The 14745-nt window shown below is 38.1% G+C and overlaps 1 long non-coding RNA gene across 1 annotated transcript; it reads left to right on the top strand.

Annotated features, from left to right (window-relative positions):
• Positions 1-7256: 7256 nt before the first annotated feature.
• Positions 7257-9030, top strand: LOC138241558 (uncharacterized). Its single transcript, XR_011190793.1, has 3 exons — positions 7257-7318; positions 7704-7803; positions 8635-9030. It is a non-coding gene; the product is annotated as an uncharacterized lncRNA (long non-coding RNA).
• Positions 9031-14745: the final 5715 nt, after the last annotated feature.

The raw sequence follows: 14745 nt of genomic DNA, 5'->3' as shown, positions 1-14745 counted from the left end.
TGTTCCAAATCCACAGATTAATGTGTTTTTTACAATATCAGTGACAAGAGCTTTATGCCTAAAATAGCTTTTTCAACTGAGTTAAATATAGTAAGTAATTAAATTGGGTCTGGGAGAAGGAAAACAGAAAAGAGTTCATGTTAAAGATAAAAAAGCCTTGCTATTTACAGGCTTTTTCATTGTTCCAATTCCCAGATTTCCATGGTGTTCTCTCATAAAGAACTCCTTTAATAATGCTGCACTACATTCATACCCAGCTATGGTGCAATAACGTGAACCACATCCTTTTTTCCCCATTTATAACAGCAATGCTAGCAGAGGTGTCTCCTTCTCATTATTGTACTGTGTACTTGTTTAGACTGAGGCTTCAGTATTAGTTGTAAAATCTACCCCAGAGGTTCCCTGCTGCTGCTGGGGCACCCCTGTGCCTGCTGGTTTGTGTTCCAGCCGATCTGATGATCACTGGTTTTAACCGATGCCCCTAATTGATCTGCTTGGTCATTTAGACTTTTGTTTAGCTGTTCTGTTTGTCCATGGTTGAACAAATACTGTACTTCAAGTGTTCCAACAACTACAGGCTTTAGGACTTTATGTAGGGATGTCATCTTTCATTTGATTTTACTTGTCTTGTGCTGCAATCCTTATTTAAAAGCCACCATTTACATTGTCTCCATGCCATTGTCCTAATTTGCACAGCCCGCTAATTAGACAAGTAATCAGCTGTGCAGTTACTTTCACAGATGAACACGTTTGATTTGTAGTCAGTGCAAATTAGGATTATATTTTTAGCAGGATAAGAAGCTGTTTTTTTATTTTAAAAGCTTAACTTACAGTGATCATTTAAAATAGAAAATAGAAGTTACTCCAGATCCTGTCCATGCAGGCGTCGGAGGTTGGAGGTCCGAGGAGATAATGCATAAAGTCCTACAGGCTGAAGCAGCTGGAACAATACCCTTGAAGCAGAATTGTTTTTTAAAACCAAAGACTCAGAGTAGAAACAAGAATGCATCTAAACAGACAAGTAAATCGATTAAAGGCATCACTTAGCACCAGTGACTACCAGCTCAGTCGTAACAAAACCCAGCAGACACAGGGCTCCTCCAGGAGCACGGCTGGGAAACCCTGACCTAGTCAACTGTTCGTCTGTCTGGTTCCTGTAAAAATAGAAAGCTTCTCATGTCATTCACTGGGCCAGTCTTTAATTGTTTCGTCTCCTTTATTTCTTACGTAGGAAACCCAATCACACAAAGTTAATTGCAATTCTATAGTTTTTTGTCTATAAAACTATAATTGTACTATTTGCAATGCTCAAGACTTACATCCAAGGTGGTTAAGGGACATTACAATGTCTTCCTGTTGTTGTAGGTAAATCTGTATGTGAACACTATAACAGTGTAAATAATACCTAGTCTTTGCCGCGTTTGAATCCGCTGTGTCATTAATAATAATTTCACTGGGCTTCTTTCATCACCAGGCCTTAACTTCACGAGACAGGGAGAGAAGCTGTGAGCTGCTTCAGGCATCAGATTGGTGCTGTTCTTGTGCAGGGAGCTAAAAGAGTGAAGGAGACGGCCGGGGCTGGTTCTCGTCCCAGGGCACTGCCTTCTGCATGGCGCAGGAAGAAAGTGCTCCAATCCCCCAGACCCAGCTCCTCCCCAGCCTCCCGACGGGCGAGGAGCAGACACCCCCTGCCTGCTGGACGGTGATTCAGCTTCTCTGTGTCATTTCCAGAAGGCAGAGGATGACTGTCCGGTTCAGGGAAGTCATCTGGGTGTCTGTCGGCTCATCGATGTGTCATCGTGCATCATGCCTGCAATTGGTCTGACCCCTGGTTCAGCAGGGGAAGCCGATCGGACCCCTGCAGCCCCCCTCACACATCCACCCATGCTGCCCTGCACTTTGTAATGGACCGGGCCCTGGGAGTTTTCCTGGGTCATTCTACAGTCAACAGGGGATTTCAATTACTGTACTTAGTCATCTTATTTTACTGGATGTATAATTGTCAAGGGGCTGTAAAAAAACATCAGAAGAAACACATGTGCAATGAACATCACATTGCTCTACATATTTCAAGTCATATTATTAAATGGGATCGAGATAAATACATTTATCTGAATCTGAATAATCTATTTATATGAAAGAAACACGATTAATTCGAATAAAATCTGAATATTTTCTAATATGATTTACCTATTGGCACATATGAAATATGAAATACTGTATAACAAAGTTTTTTTAGGTTGTTTATACTCATGGAATTTCAAAATGCTTTTAACATGCAGGCTTCTTTATAAATATCCATAGTCAGTATCTTGAGAATTCTCTAACTGGGCTGAATTTCAAGGTTAAATCATTAGCAGGCAGGTTCTTCAGGAAATACTTAGCAGACATCCTCTGTTTAATGGTTTTCTGTCAATAGCACATTCCTTGAGTTTTGAAGTGCTCTCTATTTGTTCAGCATACAAAATATGGCTTAAGGAAACAGCATCACTAGATAACAAACACAATATCAGGTAGCTTTCATAGCAGGTGATGATATACTTTATTATGATAAAAGATAAGACATTTTGTTCTTCGATGTAATTGATGTTACTGTTCCTTCAAGGTTGCATTCATTCTAGGTCATTCAAAACCTGACCTTTGCACAGCAACATTCACAGTACATTTAAATTAGACCAAATTATTTTACATTAATTTTTTTATTATTTGTTTTGGAACCATATACTGTACCTTAGCTGAAGCAAAGTTTAAAGTAAATATGAACAAATTTATTTGTTCTTATGCAACACATTACCTGGTTAAAATACTGGTGAAGATACTTTTGTATGTGTTTTGGAAAAAGTAACCTTAATTTTTTTTTAAAAGAAGTGCTCCAAAGTTGGGGGGGTGGAGGTGGGTTAAAAGAGAAACAAAAAACAACAAAAAAAGAAAAAGTAACCTTATTTTTCTGGGCAATGAAAGAGGAACATAACTACTCTATCAAATACTAAGTATCATAAAAATCCTGAGCATTCCCAAGGCTAATAGAAAAAGACATACAGTATCACTACTGTGATACAGCAGTATCACTTTACCCATTTAACAAGTTTAAATGTGTGGACTCATGAGACTCAGAATTCACCGTAACCTCTCCAAACCTTATTATGACACAGCATAAATGTGCTGGACTCTTCTGCTTCTTTCTTAAAATTATACTGCTGTCTAGAATATACTTTCTCTCAACTTTGCTGTTGATGCAGAATCTCATTCTTTCATGACAAAGTTCTTATACAGTACCTCTCTCTCTCACAGCAGTGTAAGCTGACACGTGAAACAGTCTTTCACATATTTAGATACAGGAAATACAGTAGCTATGCCCTAAATACTGTGCTTTATTTGTGACTGGTGCAAATGCATACTGTAGATCACACACTTCTAGACTACAGTGTAACACTAGAAATACTGCAGACGTGCTTTTTTCCCAGATAGGCTTCTTTCTAAAAAGTTTCCACGTTTTGCAGTCAATTATGCAGAGCTGAAGCATGCCATGTGAAAATGTACAGGAGCATTCAATACTGTGAAGTAGTTGCTGTGGTCAAACAGAGCACATCCCACCTACTGTAACAACAAATGAAATACAATAATCAGATCGGATGCTTCCTCCTACATATACAGTACCAGGAAAATGTACTTTGAAGGGCAAAATGTGGCATTAGAACAACATGTTAGCAAAAGGTTATTCTTTCCATGAGCAGTATGTGCCAGAAAATAACTGAAAAATGAAATAATTTTTTTAAAAATATTTTAAATGTAAATATTTTATTATTAGGATTGGATCACTTAATGTTTAGTAGAATTGGGGTTTATTGAATTAGCCCTTTTCTTTATGACTCCAAATGTGTCTGAAGGCAGGACTGCTGCTGTAAACGCAGCTTCAGTGGGAGACAGGCAACAGTAAGCTTGAACACCAAGAACCATCTAGTTTTAGTGCAGCACCTCGTGCTAATAGGACAACTTGCCACAACGTTATTTAAAAATGTGTTCCTGGGTCAAATCTGACAAACACATTGATGTAAAACGTAAACCTGCTTCCTTCTAGAAAATACTATTTTATAGATAAACGATTTCTGAAATGCAGTCGGCGTGTTAATCCGGATTGCATGTTAATCACTCCCCTGCCACACTCCCCTGTCCGTGCAAAGCTCTCCTGCTGCCTGCTCATGGAGCCCACACCCGCTGTCTTTCTTGAGCACTTGCTTGACATTGACTCTTCCTCGCTGCCTTACAGTACAGTACAGCCTGGCTCAGCCTTCTGGACTCGACATCCTTGCTGTCACAGACCTGGGTTCCATGCTGAGCCTGCTAGTGTTGGGACTGGAATGGAACTGACTCTGGGCTGAAAGGCAAGACGTTTACATGGCAGGTGAAGTAACTCTCCACATTACCTTTCTTTCTAGACATTTATGGTCCTAGTGAGAACTTGTTATAACCTTCTGATATTTTACAGAATTCCCTGTTTCCTTTAAGCCTGTAGGTCTAGCAATGAAAGGGCACGGGAGACCATTTTTAAAGCAAGCAATATGGAACTGGCAGAGGAAATAAATATGTGACTGACACCTTTGGTACTTGTTGTCCCACGCACCAGGGACAGAGTTGACTGTCACCACTCTTTGAAATGTGACTGATGGATTTGAGCTGTCTTTAAGTTATTAAAAACACTGCTGGCCACAGTCCATACGGATATTCTACAAAAAGTACAAATTTGTGACACCTTGAAAAACATAAAGGAACTGGTACTAGAAGGGAGTATTTATACTCTACTAGATTAAATTAAATATTGGATCACAATTAGTATAATTAATTTCACTAACTATGCATAGTTAATTCCAATTTATTTTAAAAATACCTTCACACATTCTTTCCCTATTGTAATAATTTCTGTTTGAATTACAAAAAATATTTTGTTAACAATTCTGAAATTTAGTCTTTGTTAGTATAGAGATTACGTAAAGTAAGCTCCTTCATTGGATATACATGTACTGCAAGAGCTATATCACAGTAATTATCAATGGTAGCACATGTAATGATATCTAATCATTCTCCATCAAGCTACAGTACATACTGTTCTGCTTCACCCACACTTTAAAGTCCATGTAACACACAGTCGTTAAATCACATTTGCTTTTGGAAAAAAGTATCCATGGATGAGACTGAAATTTACAAAGGTTGTGAAACACTAACCTTGGTAGGATGAAATGGACAATACTAGAATAATAGAGGCTTTGAATTATTATACAGTGAAGTCTGACTTTGAAAAATGCCCAGCCTTCCGACCGGTCACAGCTTTGGCTGCTTGTGTTTGATTGCGCCACTGAGACCAAGGCTCTGCTTATACTTTGTCTGGAAACAGAATCACATTTCTGGAAACCTCCAGGAAAAAAAAATGCTGACTCACACAGGATGACAAGTGCACTTTGTATACAGTGCTTGGCATGAACTGCTGGGATGAAGGTGTACCATCTCTGCTAGGGTTTGCAAAACACTTAACTGAGATTCCTCAAGGTCAGATAGAGCTGAAGACTGGGCATAAAAGCCAGCACCCAGCATTAGTGGAAATTCTCAGCTGAAGCTCGAGAGGGATAACGACAGACAAGCCAATTTCGCTCCGCTGTTATAAATCACGAACATTACCGACTTTCTCTATACAACTATATATTATATATAACTCTCGCACACACCTCTTCCTGCATTTTTTCACATTCATCCTTCCTCCACCCCATCTCCCCCTTCGCAGCTCCTCCTCAGTTACCTCCTCTCTCTGATGGGGGGGCCAGGGGGCTTCCTCTCAAACAGGCGGTTTAAGACAAAACTTATTCCACTTAAATACCCAATAAACACTCGGAAAGCACCTGTTTCCTGGATGTGGTTGTTCCCCCAGAACTATATTATGCATCTGTTTTTAGTTTTTCAGTAGTTTACAGCCTTTGTTATTGTCCGAGAATTTTCAGCTCACACATGAGGTTGGTATGGGATGGGGCATAAATGTTCGTTAGGATATTCCCGGTGATACTGACTGCTGCACTGCATGGTGTCTATGAAGCCAAGAGGGGGCGCACTTCCTTTCAACCTGGCCACTGAAAACCAAAGCTGAAGATCAACAGCAAGCCATATGGTCCAAGAGGACTCCTTCCAGAGGATCTTCTCCGCCGTGCATGTGAGGACCTCAGCTCCTGTGATGCTGTTTCTTTCAAGTTTCAGTACAGGAGTGAATACTCTAAAATCAAAGCTCCATACATATGACTGCTAAAAATAAAAATGCAAAAAGTTGCATTTCCTCTTTGTTTTTCTTTTTGACATGTTCTATGTAGGTTTTGCTCACAGATATGTATTTTTTTCTTAATGCAGATGTGTCAGATTTTACATGAGGCAGTGAAAAGATTTGGTTAAAAAAGTGTAAACCGTCAGAATTTCCTAAATTACTAAAGCTGTTGTCAACGTGCCCCTGAACAGCACTTCTGCTGCAAGTCTTACAGTAAAGTCCGTAAAGTGGTCATAACTAGGGTGAGGGTGAGAAGACAGGAAAAGTTGCATTATGTTTTGGATTCCAATCAAATTTCCTTAAAGGGCGTATTTACAGCACTGCAGTTAAATTTAAGGCCTTGAAAATGCACTGTCTGCATCTGCTGCACGTACTGTATATGATGGGGGGTGTGCAAAATAGGATTTTAGCACCTGGATGGATTTAAATCCAAAGTGAGCAGACAGGTTTACACTGAAACCTGCCTGGGCTTTTGAAAGGCTTTGATGTCTTTGAAAGCTTTAAAAACTAAAAAACTTTCCCTCTCAGGATCATTCTTATCATTTTTAAGTTTCTTCCCTGTACTTTTCAGCTCTGTGGCATGTTAAGAATCAATGGTGGCACCTGACATATGAAAATCATTTAATCCCATAGTCTTATCATGCTCACATTCTCTCCAATAGGACTTAAACAAGGAGTGATCGTGAGTAACCAGTCCCAGGAGAAAGGACTGGACTGCTGAACTCAGGCTAGTCTGATCAGTCAGGACAGAGGGTGACAAATCACACAATTTCTTTTTTCCATCACAAGGCTGCATGAGAAGAGGACCTTGATTACCTCATTTCGGCATTTGTGCTTTTTTGTTTTCATAGAAAATCTGACCAGTATCGTGCCATGAAGTGAAGGATTTTCAATGGAATCGTCCTGTTTGAAAGGATTGAAGATTGAAAGTAGTTCATGTTAGTTGGGAGGCAGATTAGGAAAGTAAACACTATGAAGTATGCATACAGGAGACGAGACCTGAAGAATTACACAATCGCAGTAAGAATAAATTACCCATTTTCATTTTCAGTTTCTAATCTGTAGAACTTCTTGGGGTGTCCCAACCCATATAACAATTTAGCTAGATAGTGATTATGGGCCAGTTTATTTCATTGAAAGTCACAGTTTGCAATTATGTTTCTCATTTCTCGCCATGCTCACATTTGCAATTACCATTTGCAAAACGTCCCTTAAAAAACACAGATCCAAGAAGCGCACCGTCTGTGCAGTAGCTTGTTTTAGCACTGTGATTCCAGAACGCGTACTGTACCGGCTTGGTAGATTCATGGACATGCGTATCTGAAAGTGATACAGGAAAACAAAGGGTCTCCCAAAAATCAGACTGACACCTCTGTTCCTCCCTGCCTTTCTCTGCCTTTCCCAGTCCTTTGCTCCAGTTGTGAAGATATACAGTAGGCTGGGTTTGCCAGAGGAAGGGCCTGGACACAGTCCTGTGGTCACCCCAGTAAAGGACTTTGCACCAGGTAAGTGGAATGCTTTGCTGCTTCTTAGGATCTCCTGCTGGGTTGTTGAAATGGGTTGAATTTTCTTGATGGTATCTCATTCAGGACTCATGAGAACAGTGAGATCAAGTGGCATTTTCTGTTGGTCATGGTCACTCTCTTGCTTTTATGAAGTGCTTCACTGGGAAGTGATATGTGGGGTGAGGCATAGAGATCATTGCATTATCTCTGGATGAAATAGATGTTTAAATAATATTTCTTCTTGAGCCTCATCATTTTTGCACCCTGAAGGATTTTATCTGTATTTCCCTAGCACAGTGTGTCTGAAAGTTTAAAGTTCAGGCCTTATTCAAGAATGAATTGACATTTAGCAAGCCCAACACCTCAAGTCAGGTTCCTGAAATGATCAGATAAATCAAGCACCTCCAGTGTTTTTAAATAGCACCATTCCACACATTACCATCAAAACCTCATTACATTCTCCTCAGCTCTGAGCAGGAGAGAATCATGAAAAAACAGGACCTTGGCTTTTAAAGCATTCGATAGGAGCAAAGACGATCAAATGAGCCTTTGTGTTCTATTTACTACTGAGGAACACATTTGGAGTAAACTGTTGTATGACGTATTTATCCACCAGAAGCTATGCTGAAGCCCCAATATATTTGAATGTATTTTTTCTGTCTTGAAATTTGCTGGTCTGAGGTGAGGCCGAGTGATTGTAACAATACGTTTGTAAATCTGTAGAATGTCAAAGTGCCGTCTTGCCCGCCGATGGCTTTGGGTATAAGGCCTCAACTGTGACAAAAAAGGCTGTCAAATACTTCCTTCATTCCCTCTCTCCTCATGGCACAGGCTCCAGCACTGCTGTCTAATCAAATCACTGCTGTATTACGGAACTGCTGCCAGGAGAGGAGCTCTGTGAGCCAGGAATGGAGCACTACTGAAAGGAATTCCTGCAGAATGTGATTCCAGCCATGCAGCCAGCACGGCTGTTGTGCATCAGAATCTGATGCTTTTAGCGGAAACCTACCTGGGACATTTCACAAACAGGCCTCAGAAAACCGCCTAATTATAGCAGCAAGAAACTCAGGAAGTATCGCTACAAAATGTATTATAAAAAATGTCTATACAGTATTACCTCTGGGAAACACCCCATATGGTAGCTGGGCCAACACATACACACGACACACTCCTTTCTCAAGGAGAACGTCACTCACAACGGTGTGGTCTGGTTAACTGCTAAGATTAAATACAGACCTATTTTCGGAAATTTAGAGACCTTTGCTGAAAACCAATAATTAATTGTCTGCAGGGGATTTTAGCAATAAGAGAAAAATAATTAAAGCTGACAGAAGCATTCAGTTGTCAATGTTTGAATGCTTACAGTGCAAGTGTATAATTTATATATATAATAAATGCGTGCATATATTCCCATATTTAAAAGTTTATAAAAAACAACCATTAATGGATTTTTCTATTATTTTCTTGAATCCATAGTCTTTGAAGGCCATTTTAAATTAAAGTAGCTCCAATAGGCAGCTGCATCAGCATGCGTGGGCTGTAAAGTAACAAGTAAAGGTTTATTCCTGCTGAAAAGAGAAGAAAGGAAACAACGTTTTGGCTGTGGAGCCTTCTTCAGGTGTGTTTCCTTTCTTTTCTTTTCGGCATGGAATAAACCCGTTACCTGTTCCTTTGCATTTTAAATTATTAAATGAATTATGTGATTTGGTAGACATGCAAAGTTATTTGGACTCAGTCAGAATGTCCTCTGCATATATGATTGTTCTTTTCTGCTAAATGAGGAATCGTTTTTTTTTATTTAGTTAAAAAACGTTTAGGAAAAATCTTATTACCAAAAATAATACATTCTGTATACTGCCTCTTGCCAGCATTACATAGGCTACATACTGTATACTGCATATTTCTTAAACTAAATATAGTATAAATATAATATAAAATATTAAACTAAATGTACAGTATTTTATCAAAAATTGCTTTGGATTTAGAAACCTCCTGTACTGTATATCTCTCCTATCCTAAGATAATGATTGAACAGTTGTGTAATAATTGTATAACTATTGGCCCTGTTCTTTGAGAATTTAAATTAATTGGGAAACAGTTTTCTTCTATTCCTATCTTCTTCATCTACTGTCAAACCACATGAAAAGAGGAGACACAGTAATGTGTTTACACTGTTTTGCTACCAGAACTAGCTGTGTTTTGTCTGTCGGTTGTCTTAGGTTTGTCCACAAAGCACCGACAACATACGGTAAATAACCTTCCTTTTACTGTCAATTTCAGTTGCTTATGTAACTAGGCCTAAGTGAAAATGAAGCCCTGCCAGGTAGTGTATATATTTATCATGACTCTTAAAAACAAGTGTTTTTTTTAATATCCTATGTCTGTGTAGTGCAAACAGTTCAGAAAAGAAATGACCTGCTATTACGATTATTGTGGAGTAGACAGTAGGTGCCACATTCTGCCTCTGACTTGGGCTTAAAGCAGAGTGAAGCAACTGGTCGTAGACAAGGCAGGGACAAAGGGAGCGGGAGTCTTTTACTGTATGAGCTCTTTGTGTCTGTGTGTACCAAATAAAAGGCTCTTTGATGTGAAAAGCTATCAGAGTGTGCCAGCCGCTGCCGCTTTTCTGAGCGCAGGAGTCGTGAAAGAAGGAGCAATCGGGTGTTTACTGGCTCAACGGCGTAATTTAAATGGAACAAAAACCAATCCTTAAAATTAGCCTCAGAGCCCAGTTCAATTAACCTTCGTGTGGGAAAACCATCTCGAGGAGAAGGAATGAAAAGGGAAAACCTGCGCTCTCAATGCTGCATTTTTAAACGATCTGCACAGAGCGCCGTGGCAGCCTCACGCTAACAAAAAGACGAGAGCTCTCCTGACTGAAAGGGCAAAGAAGCAACAGCTACAGAAAAAACTATAGGATTTCCTGGATACTAACACAGTGAACTGCTTCATTCAGATACAGTAAAACAATGACATTGTAATACTTTAAATTTTCTCTTTTATGTAGCTATACTGTAAGTAGGGCTTGTAAACAGATATTATTTATCTGCGGAGTTTTTTAGTTCTTGTGTTTGGTAGGACTGATCAGGCAAACAGAAAAACGCGAATGTGTTCTGTATATTAATACTGCCTTGGATAAAGTAACACAGAATAATAAATAATTTACTTTAAAAAATAAAGCAAATGATCAACATTTTCCATATCATTTACACTACATCACCAACTTTTTCTTTTTTTAACTCAGCACAAGTCATAATTGCTTTAAAACCTGTCTTAATCCTTATTAATTGGCCACGGAGATTTTGGCATTATAAATGGTATTTCAATTAGCTGAATAGCACTGTGTCCATAATTAGATTGTTTTTAATATGCAATCTCATTATGTTACAACCAATTAGGGATATTTTATAGCCTTAAATCTGGATGAACCAATTTTATGGATTAGACCAAATGAAAGAAGCAGCTAGCAACACTCTTGGATAAATACAAAAATATTTATTGAACACTATCAATAAAAGTATTCTGAGTTATTTTTTATATTTCATTCAAAATTCCAAGTATGTATGAAATATAAATATTTCAAATGATATTAGAATTATAAAAAAATACTATAATGACTCAGAAAGAATTCTATAGCTTCAAATACCCAGCCACTGTGCTTTGCAAATTTGGCATTTAATCAAGATTATTGACAAGATAAGTACATTTTAAACGACAACATGGAATTTAAATGGAGTAACGTGAAATAAGAAAAATATAAAGAATTATTGCTAAATTGACATTGATTGACAAATATCATAACATGCTAAAACAATTCTGTGCAATAAGATATTCACAGGATCATGGCTGACATACATGTAAGTATGTGTTGTACGTGGAATGTAGGTATTGTACATACAGTACATGTAGGCATGTGTTGTACATGGTATGTAAGTATCATACATACATGTAGGTATCGTGGAATGTGTTCCAGTGCCTGCTGGTTGGCACCTTGCACACATGTTCACAGAGACATTGCAGTCGTGCGATTACATGTACCGACAGTTGTCGGATATAAAAAGATATTATGTTTGTCCTTTAAGACAGTGTACTGTAGGTAAGGGATTTGCAGACAAAGCATGTTCTCTTGGCTGCTATGGGGATGGAATTAAATTAGCTGATTTTTATTTTATGCTTAAGGATTGTTGGCATTAATGGTATTTCTTTCTAATTATTGTTCCTAGGCTTTCAAATTAAAGGTAAAGGACAAATCCACAACATTCCCGTGAATTCTGTTTATTCTCCCCAAAAAACCTTTAAAAGCAAGTGAAAAAAGCTGCTGTTATCATTTGATTTTGAAACAGTTAATTTTTAAAAAATATTTTCTGGGTGGATGATGAGGCTTACCATATGACTCTGTGTTCACTGGGACACTTTGACACAGGATGTCCTCACGTCGACAGGTGTCAATGTGTTTAGTCAGCACTGCACTTTGCTGAAAGGAATATTTTGCAGTCAGAGCGTAAAAGTGATCAGCTGTTCACTATTCCCTCAAACGACCATGTGAACCCCATGTGAAGAGCTCAGCAATGGTACTGATTTGTTCAGAAGTGTCAGCTGAGGGTACCTTTTGTAATGAATAGCAGATCAGTGTTGTGCATTTACTAATGGCACACTGCTAAGTTTTCTCATTATTGCCTTTGAGTTTAAGGGCAGTTTTCTCAAAGGATCCAGGAAAACAGTGAGTTATACAGCCACTCTACTAATAATGTTTTCTAGGTCCTTATGTACTTTATTTTTGCATTGCTTTTACCACGGTCTAATGCACCCATGCAGAACTTATTAAAAGACCGATAACATTAAGAAACAGTGAAAAGGGACTTGGAGTATCATACAACATAAATTACAGGACTGTCCTTTATGTGTCACTGAGCTTTTTTCAGTTTAAAACTGGTAATTTTGTAATGGAATTTACCACTACATTGTGAATGAGTTTGTGATCTCTAAGCCTTTGAACTTCAGCCAAATTTGAAACACACACACTCGGACACAGACTCCTGATGTTTCTACAGTATACAGTAGGCTGTGCTGCCTCGGTTAATGAAGTAAAGATTTGAGTAAAGAGTCTTGTACGTAGTGCAGTAATAAAACAACAAGTTAGATGTGCACTTGGATAAACATAGTTTCACACTGTGTCAATAAGACCATGAACCTAATGCAGATGTTGAAATTATAGTTTTAAGATAGACTATCCACCAGGATATCATTCGTCCACTGGCATAATCACTATTTAAATGAAAAAAAACAGAAATGCTGGAGGATCTAAGAACACAGCAGAATTTAAAATACCATCTAAGGTAGTAATTTTAAAACAATACGTTACTTTTTGTAATCAAATTAACTGATGTTTCTTTTTGCTTCAGCATTGATGTTTCTTCTCTGTATGCAGCATGTATTTGTTTTCATACTCAACAAGACCTTTTTAATCAGAGTTATGAACATCCACAGCTTTTTAAATGTTCTTACCTGGTACTGTAGTTCTGTGATAATTGTATTTTTAATACTTTTTTTGCATGTTTGCCCCCTGTTAATCATACTTTTAATTTTAAGTATACCGTGCTTTTTGGAAATCCTATATTGAAATTCAAAAGGTATCGGAAGATATACTCATCATTAAGCGATAAAAACATTGAATGGAAAAATTATTTTACAATTTTAAATAACTTTTAAATAGACAATTCAGTTGTCTGAATCATTGCAGTATCAATACTTTATTACATTATTAATCTATTAGTGTTTTCAAGAAACTCAAAGTGGGATACAATAGCACACACGTGATATGTACAACTGAAGGAAAAAGAGACAAAAAGGACAGTAATTATTTTAATTCTCTTTAATGTTGTCTGATGTGTTTATAGACATTGATACGATTTCAACAATCTGCTAAAATACTGTACTTTCTCACTGAACGACTTGGGAGAAAAGAACTCACGTGTGAAAATTTTAAAATGGACTCTAGTCCAATATCCAGAAATTACAGGTGACGTGTATCTAATAAAACCATAACAAAACAGATTGAGTTTTTTATCAAAAGATTCAGAAAAATAGTTTGAATGTGAAGTGTACAATAGAAAATATAATTCAGCATAAAAGATTGGTCTTTAACATTCTTAATTTTTCAAATGGTCTTTTAGTAATCTTTTCAGGATTTCACCACCTGTATCGTCTCTTCTGGTTTCTCGTCTCCACGGGACTGAATCAGATCTGGAAGATATATTTCTACTTATTGTCTAATATTTCCTGAAGAAAATGAAGTACCTGATTCAGGAGCAAATCAGGACAATGCTGCATGAACCACCTAGATAAATATATAAATTAGGATTTTATTTTTATTTTATTTTATTTCCTTCATCATGCTTGCACGAGCAAATATATATCCTTTAACTTTATTAGTAAATTGTGAACATGACATTTTTATTTTGCTCAGGAACAAAATGTGTAACCTCTCAACCTCCCTCTGCTGTTTTGTCACATGATAAGCATTTTGCGAAGTTGATGGTGCCTTGGGGTGTCAGTCAAATTCATCCAGCACGAGCCCTGCCACATGGACTTACCCTGAGGAGGAGACGCAGGGAGATACACAGTGTCCCTGCTGTGCTTTTAAAACAAGGGTCTGACCCCTACACTCAGACAAACCGGCTGCTCATATCGAAAGAACGATTTGGTAATATCTGGTGCTAATACCACCACAAGTACACATTCCCATATTAGAGATGAATTTTGAGCCACATCTGTATCTGTAGTTTCTAAATCTAGGCATTATAGGGAGTGTAGTCTTTGAAAAGGCGAACCTCAACCAATATTGCCACAGTGAGGCACCCAGCCTACAATAGGATGGTATTGCTTTGTAGACCTGCAGCGTGCGTGGATCTCTCCTGATGCCTTACACCCTTGGTCAGAATG

The sequence above is a fragment of the Lepisosteus oculatus genome, chromosome 10 (assembly GCF_040954835.1).
Source record: "Lepisosteus oculatus isolate fLepOcu1 chromosome 10, fLepOcu1.hap2, whole genome shotgun sequence".
Lineage (NCBI taxonomy): Eukaryota > Metazoa > Chordata > Actinopteri > Semionotiformes > Lepisosteidae > Lepisosteus > Lepisosteus oculatus.
Note: the sequence above shows the minus strand (reverse complement) of the source record. Positions and strands in the feature narration are given on the sequence as shown.